Source organism: Urocitellus parryii, chromosome 2, assembly GCF_045843805.1.
Source record: "Urocitellus parryii isolate mUroPar1 chromosome 2, mUroPar1.hap1, whole genome shotgun sequence".
Classification (NCBI taxonomy): Eukaryota; Metazoa; Chordata; class Mammalia; order Rodentia; family Sciuridae; genus Urocitellus; species Urocitellus parryii.
The window spans coordinates 109486899-109495542 of record NC_135532.1 but is presented as its reverse complement, the minus strand read 5'-3'; the positions used below and the strand labels follow the sequence as shown (position 1 = coordinate 109495542).

The window sequence follows — 8644 nt, the reverse complement described above, 5'->3', positions numbered from 1 at the left end:
GTCACAGGAAAGGTATAGGTTTAGATGTCACAGTTAATACCAAGTAGTGTAGACGCTCATGAGCAGTATATGAAACCCCCATTTGCTCCACATTCTTAACCATACTTAGTGTACTGACATTTAAATTTAAGTTATTGTGGACTATGTGCAATGATATAAGAAATAATGAAGTTGAATACATTTCCATACAATTAATGGCCATTTGAATAATTTTTTTTAATGTAGTCACTATTCAACTATTTTTAGAATTTTTAAGTGGATTATTTCTTTATTACTGATTTGCATTAGTTCTTTTTATATTCTATCTGTGACTTCTTTGTTTGATACATGTGTTGGGGATATCTTTCATTTGTGTAAGTTTCCTTTTTGCAGTTCTTAAGTTTTCAAAACACTTTGATATTAACATTGCCTAGTTTATCATTTTTAATTTTATGCTAATAATTCTGAGTTTTAACTAAGAAATATTTGCCTTCTCCAATTTCATAGCTATGGTTTCTTACTTTCTAAGAGTACTGGTTAACTTTTACATTTGGGTCATCACGTCCTGTGGAATTAATTTTCATGTTACAGGGTGAGAGAGGGTTACAATATTTATTTTTCTATGTAATAGTCTCCTGAATTATTACATAGAAATAATTCATTTTCTATTACATAGAAATAATACATTTTCACAACTTTTATTAAAAATATAATGTTTTTATACCAATTGAATTGAGTCCTTGTCACAAACTAATTGATAAGAGTGAATCTGTTTATGCACTATATTTATTTCCATGGCTCAGTATTATGACTGGGCTGATATATAATGTGCCTAATTTTTAAGAGGTTTATTGTGGGTATAGATATCTTATATGTATATTACCTTGAGCTTTGTTCATTTCCTTTCATTATTTCATAGCTATAGGTTTTTACAAGTCTTGTTTTATCTTCACAAAAAAAAGAAAAAACATTAGAATCAAATTTACATTTCTGCAGAAATAATACCAAACTTCATAAATTTATCTTTCTATTCTCTTAGAGTGACTCTCTATTACAAAAAGTGCCCTTGTCTCAGAAACAAATACACTATTTGTCAACACAGCTGGAGTCACCCTTTCTAAACATTTTCTCTTTTTTCTATTTTTTAACTCTTTTTGTCATGAATTTTTTTTTCATGTGCTTTTTAAACTTTTGAAGACATTTCACTCAACTTATTGGATACTAAATATTCATTTACATGGACCTTTTCTGATGCTCATTATTCCTTCCTCTATCGCTACATTTTCAAATTTGATCAAGTTCTGTTGGCCTGAATATCTGTCTTAGAGATTTGCTCAGTATACACCTTTTGACACCAAAACTCAGAACATCTATAACATCTTAATTTCCATTTTGAATTCTATGTGCTAATAGCAGTATTTTTATTTGCTATTTAAAATGCCATTTCATTGTCTTTTATTTTGTATAATATCTAAGACATCAGCCACGTTTTATTGTTGTTCTTTCAAATTAGTGAGGTTTATTCTCTAATTTCAAACTATTAAAAATTTTGGGGGGGCTGTGGCTGTGCTCAGTGGTAGAGTGCTTGCCTAGCATATGTGAGTCACTGGGCTTGATTCTCAGATCAACATATAGATAAATGAATAAAATAAAGGTTCATTAATATCTAAAAAAATTAATGATTTTTTTATGATCTTAATTATGGTTTTCTTGTATTAGTTATGCTTGGAAATTTTGTTTCTTGAAAATTTAGGTTGAGAACATTCAGTAATTCTTAGTCATTACATTTTGAGTATTGTTTTTGCTTATTTCTCTTATTTTTCTTTTCCTAGAGATATTATAAAGAGTAGATGTTAGATGTTTATTAGGAAGACAGTACCAGAAAAATTATCATATAGTATCACTGATGAGCATAGATGCAAAAATCCTCAACAGAACACTAGCCAACCACATTCAACAGTATAATAGGAAGATCATTCACTATGATTAACTGGGATTTCTCCCTGGTATGCAAGGATGGTGCAGCATAAATAAATCAATCAGTGTAATTCACCATTTTGACAGAATGAAGGGAAGAAGACTACTAATTATCTTAATAGTTGCAGGAATAACAAGGGATAAAATTCAATATCTTTTATAATAAAATTTCTGAAAAAAAAATGTTCCTCAGCACAAAAAGGCCATATAGACAAGCCAATAGGTAATATTATCCTCAGAGTTGAAAGTTGAAAGCTTTTGCTGTAAGATCAGGAGCAAAACCATGATTTCCACTCTCACCACTTTTGCTTATTATAGCACTGGAAAATTAAGCAGGAAAAATTAAAAGTAATCTAAACAGAAAAAAAGTAAAATTAACACTGTTATTGACAACATTATCTTATAAGGAAAAAAATCCTAAATACCCCATTATAAAACTGCTCAAATGAATAAATGAATTCAGTAAAGTTGCAGGACACATAGTCATCTCACAAAAAATGAGTAGTGTTTCCCACAACAACAATATACTCTAAAAAAAAAAAGAAAATAATCTGATTTATGATTGCTTCAAGAAGTAAAATTAAATGCTTAAATATAAATTTAACCCAGGACGTGAAAGATCTATGGACTGAAAGCTATAAAATGTTGATGAAAGAAATTGAAGAATATGAAAATAAAGAGATATTTTGTGTTCATGGATTGCAATAATTCATATTGTTTAAATGATTACAGTATTCAAAGCAGTTCACAAAATTGGTGCAATCCTTATCAAAATTTCAATGTCATTATTCACATAATAGAAAAAATCCTAAAATTCATATGAAACCACAAAAGACCCTAAATAGTCAAAAAAATTGTAAACAAAAAGAACAGAGCTGGAGGTAGCCCATTACCAAATTTCAAAATATGTCACAAAGCCACAGCAATAAAAACAGGATGGTACTAGCATAAAGACAGACAATTCTATTGATGGAAAAGGATAGAATTCAAAAATAAACTCACATAAATCTGATTATCTAATTTTTAACAAAAGTGCCAAAACACAATGGGAAAAAGATGATTTCTCCAATAGAAGCTGTTGAGATACTGGGTATGTACATGCAGGACAAAATTGGCCCTTTTCTCACATCATATACAAAATAATCTAATAAAAATGGATAAAAAACTCAAATGTTAGACTTGAAACATTAATAGTATTAGAAGAAAACATAAAGGGAAAGCAACGTAAGGTTGGTTGTGGGCAATGATTATTCAGAAGTGATTCCCAAAGCATAGTAGACAAATGATTTATACCAAACTGAAAAGCTTCTGCACAGCCAAAGAAAGAGAGAATCTAAAGAATGAGTTGAAATATTTGCAAATACCATATATCTAATAAGAAATTAAAATCCAAAACATACAAAGTACTCAAAAAACTCAATAATAAAATAATAAAAACCCCAACTAAAATAGAAGCAAAGAGCCAGGTACAATGGGCACTCCTGTAATCCCAGCAGCTCAGGAGGCTGAGACAGAAGGATCAAGAGTTCAAAGCCAGCCTCAGCAAATGTGAGGCACTAAGCAACTGAGACCCTATCTCTAAATAAAATATAAAATAGGGCTGGAGATGTGGTTCAGTGGTTGAGTGCTCCTGAGTTCAATCCCCAGAACCAAGAAAAAAGAAAAACTAGGCAAAGAATCTCAATGGATATTTCTAATAAGATGACACATCAATGAACAGCAGATACATGAGGAAATAGTCAACATCTCTAGTAATCAGAAAAGTACAAACTAAGCACAATAAAACATCGCTTGTTATAATGGCTTTCATAAAAAATGATGAAAGATGAAAAGTGTTGGAAGGATGTGAAGGAAAAGGAATCCTTGTACACTGTTGGTGGTATTATAAATTAGCATAGTCATTTTGGAAAAAAAAAGTTGAGCGGTTCCTCAAAACACTATAAGTAGAATTATTGTATGATCCAGAAATGCACTCCCGGGTGCATATCTAAGGGAATTCAAATCAGTATGTCGAAGAGATGTCTGCACTGCCATGTTCATCACAGCACTATCCTCCTTAACAAAGTCTAGAAACCACCAAGTGTCCATCAACAGAGGCATGGATGTTTAAAATGCAATATTTATACACAACAATGTACTATCAAAAAGCAGAAATTCTGTCCTCAGTGACAAGATGAAAGGACATAGAAGACATTATGCTCAGTGAAATATGCCAGGCAGAGAGAGCTGCATGATCTCATTTATATGTGGAATCTTTAAAAAGTTGAACTTAAAGAAATGCAGAGCAGGATGACCATGAGAGGTTGGGAGTGAGTGGTAGATGGGCAAAGGAGACCTTGTGTTCAATTTCATGGGAGAACATGTCCTCGTAATATTTTTTTGCAACATGGTACCAGTACATCATGATAATGTATTATGTATTTTGAAATAGATAAAAGCATGGATTTTATCTATTTATCTATCTATCTATTTATTTATTTATTTATTTATTTATTTATTTATTTATTTATTTATTTTTGGTACCAGGGTTTGAACTCAGGGACATTTAACCACTAAGCCACATCCCCAGCCCTTTTTTGTATTTTTATTTTGAGACAGGGTCTCACTGAGTTGCTTGTGCCTCGCTAAGTTGCTGAGACTGGCTTTGAACTCATGAGCCTCCTGTCTCAGCCTCCCGAGCCACTGGGATTACAGGCATATGCCAATGTGCACCAGCAAAAGCATGGATTTTATTTTTTTTTATTTATTTTTTTAATGAGACAAAATACTAACATCTTTATTAATTTAGCAAAGGAGAAAAATCTTCAAGTCATAATACACAGAAAACAAGAAGTTGTAAAATGTTTATTGTAAAAACAGTCAAGAGAGGTTTACAATGCAAATATTATCTCAGAACACTTCCCCTTGGTTTCTGAATTAGCTAGGCTTCTATGTACCAGCAAGTCTCCATTAACATTTCTCAGGTTTTTAAGGTCCTTTTCAGATGTGTTGATTGATTATATGCATATATTGCATAGAAACAAAAATGCATCGGATACTAAAAACCAACCAAAAAGTAAAAAAAAATAAAAAACAAAACCAAAAAAATCCTTGTTCTGTTGTGCTTTTCTTTCACATTTCCTACAGGGAAACCTGTTTATCTCAGATGCTTTCAAAATTTAACAGTAAAGTAAAATTAGTGCCTTAACAAACAGTAAGATACCAAAGAAACCTCCATTCAAGTTACTGAACCAAACCTCTGACAACATTTGAAGGATATCCAGATTTAAGATTTTTTTTTAATTTAAAACTTAAACTTTAGACTGCCAATTTCCCATATTTAAAAGACTATAGTTATTTGCAGCATAAAAATGGAAAGTAGTGCAAAATGCATCAAGTTTTATATGATAAATATATTTTCAACTTCATGGCTGCCTCAAAAGCAAAGAGTGAAAAACTACCACTTCCCAAAAGCAATCGAGACTTAAAGTTCACAATTTAGAAATATCAATTGCTACTCTATTTCCATAAACTGCAAAATGATTTCAGAAACACACAATTGTTTTACAAAAATATAAGTTGTGTTGGGCTTTACAAAAATTTATAAAATATAACACTTTGTAAATTCAAATTCATACTGAAATAGACAATACTTCTATAAATATAAAGTCTAGTCAAACTTAAGAGTGGTCTATCTTGATCATTCTTATGTATTAAGTCACTGTTATCATCTTCCAAATCTTCAAGCCTAAGTGGATCTGTGCTTTCATGGAATTTTTTTGTTTTAAGAGACTGTTTATTTTCAAGGGTTTTTTGTTCTAGAAATAATGTCAAAGCAGATGAATCTTAAACTATATCTTACTAAAAGAAGAAGCAAATGTGATATAACATTTCTACATTATTTATAAGTTTCAAACCAAATCCCTAAGAATGGCAACCTAGTATTAATTTAAAATATATATCTGACAATCGTAATTTGGTGCCTATGAAACATAAAAATATAACCACAACTATTTTATGGAAAAATATTTATTCATATAGAATGGAGACAACTCCAAATTTAGTTATTTGTAGTTGTCAAATGAGAAGTACTGCTAATAACAAGCATTCATAAACATTCATTTTATCACCCCAAAGAGCACCAGTGTATTTTTTAAACAAACCAAAAAGTAAGAAATACATTAGTCCCTAATGTATTATGTAACAGTGCTACTACCATAAGGCACCACTTGGTATACAAAAAAAGCGAAGTATTTCCAAACCATGTGTTTTTGTCACTGGTGTCTTAACCATTAGATAGGATGGTTTTAAAAAAGACTAACAACTTTATTAATTAATCAGCTACGGTCCTGTTCCAAACATTCTGTGCTTTTAGTTTTTCCATACAACAAAAGTAAAAACAACAATATAATACATGATCTGTTAAATAAACATCTTTTCCCAACTTTCCAAGAAAATAATCTAGAAATGAACAAGAATAAGAAACCCAAACTTTATCTGATATATTCACAACAGTCCATCCCTGTAGAAGAGTGTGGGGAAGAGAGAAGGCAGGGGGTACCTATTTTCTATAGACTATATTGAGGCACATAGGTTAAAAGTTTCTCAGGCAAATTCATGGCTAGAGTAAATGGAGAGCTCAGAATTCTGCATTTCCCCCCAAAATGATTTTCTCAGATCCAATTAAATATTTCAAAATGTGTGTTTAGTCACTGCTATCATCATCATCATCATCATCTGATACATCATTTAATGGAGACTTCAATGACTGACTGTAAGAGTCTGATCTAGTAGGTTGGCACGTGGCCATGTCCCCAGTGGAAAGCAGGTCACAGCAGAAGTCACAAATCCGCACAGGCTTAGAGGACTGGCTGGGAAGAAGAAATCTCTTTTCAGAGCAGGGCCCACAAACAACAAAACCACATTTGCGGCAATGGTGACGACGATTAACAGGTGTAAATTTTGCTTTCTGACAACGCATACATACAGTTGCCTCAGAGTCAGGAACCCAGACAGCAGCATGTTCATTACTGGGTGTCTTCCCACTTTTGGAGAGTAAATCAGTAACACATTTATTGATATGATTCATCCATTCTGATTTCTCAGTGGCGGTGGCAGCATAAACTGCAAATGATTTAGTTGGTGTCTTAATAAGCCATCCATTCCTTAAATCTCCCTCATCTTTGATGGAATCAATAGTGACATTTTCTAGGGGAATAATATGTTGTTTGTTATATTTTTTTCTTCTGAATGACAATATTGCCATATACAAGGATATCATTAAACAAGAAAAACTGCCTTGCTTTAGGCTTCTTTCTGCACAACTTAGTCAATACTCCTTCTCCAATAAGAACTCGTCCCGGTATAGTTAAGGGTTGACCAGCTGCTCCAAAACAGTTTTCCACTATACTTATACGTCTAGTATTTGCTTCACTGTTTGCCAAGCGATCCACCATCTTTTGCTAACAGCCCGGCCGAGCACGGGCAACAGCAGTAGCGCGAAGGTCCGACTCCTGGTCTCAGACGCCGGGCGCGGACTCTGCCAGTTCCCAAGCCCGACCTCTCTGGGTGTGTGCGGCCTGCGGACCCGCGCAGCCAGAGCGTTCCGGACGCGGCGGGCAGCCAGCCGGCGCGGCGGCTCGCAGGTGACTCCTCAAAAGCATGGATTTTAAATGCTCTCACCAAACAGAAATGGAAAGTATTAAAAGAGAGAAATACCTTGGTTAGCCTGACTTGATCATTCTACCATGTATAGACGTATTGAAACATCATATTTTACTCAATAAATGCACATGCACATACATATAAGGATAAGGTAAAGCTTTAAAAAGAAATAATAGTCAAAGCAATATTTTTTATTTATTCCCCAAACCCAAACTCCATTGGAAAATGTGTCAAGGTCAGATGGTAAAACAATGATGGAGGACGAACCCCAAGGTGGTCTTTTATGGACTGCTGTTGATCTATCTATCTTCCTCTCTGCAGACAGAAATAGAGACAGAGAACTTATATTTTCTCTAGAACATAAGCAAATATTCTCTGGGTAGAGGAAAGAAATATTTCCATCTTTATTGCCCTGGACTGTCTCTAGGAAGACAAACCTCCCTAACCTCTATGACCTGAGGCTCTGCTCGGAGGACCCAGACCAGGCAGTTACAGAACAAGGTCTCACAATAAGGAAAAACATTTTCTTTAATGAGAATTTTAAAAAATGAAAAAGTTATTAACTTCCTTCCCACCACCTGGTTTGGCAGGGAATATTTATAATCAGATGCATTGTGTTAAAATATCAATGTCATTATTCTTTGATGTCTATCAACTGAAATATTTTCTATCATGCTAGTCCAATCAAAATTGCAGCTCCATGGGTTTTCCTCCACTATATTATTTTATAACCTCCCTAGATGATGGCATGGCAGCTCTTCCTTTGCTTGCACTTGGGTTGTCAGTGAACAGAAAGGTTTATTTGGTTTTTGTTTGTTTCCTCTCTAGCCACTGTGCTTCAACGTATGTGCTCCTCTCCGAACTGAATGATTTTATTCTTTATCTTGAAGTTCAGATATCACCAGTCCTTCAACACTTAACTTCACTTTTCATATACTGTAGAGTTCATCTTCTTTTCAGGAATGGGATGAATTAATGGAATAATTGATGAATAGTATGTAGTATGGCATTTGATATTATGACATAATTGTTACTCAGCTTTTTA

The 8644-nt window shown here is 33.3% G+C and overlaps 1 pseudogene; it reads right to left on the bottom strand.

Moving 5' to 3' along the window:
* Nucleotides 1-6613: 6613 nt before the first annotated feature.
* On the bottom strand, nt 6614-7514 carry LOC144250762 (pleckstrin homology domain-containing family F member 2-like; annotated as a pseudogene).
* Between the last annotated feature and the right edge of the window lie 1130 nt (nt 7515-8644).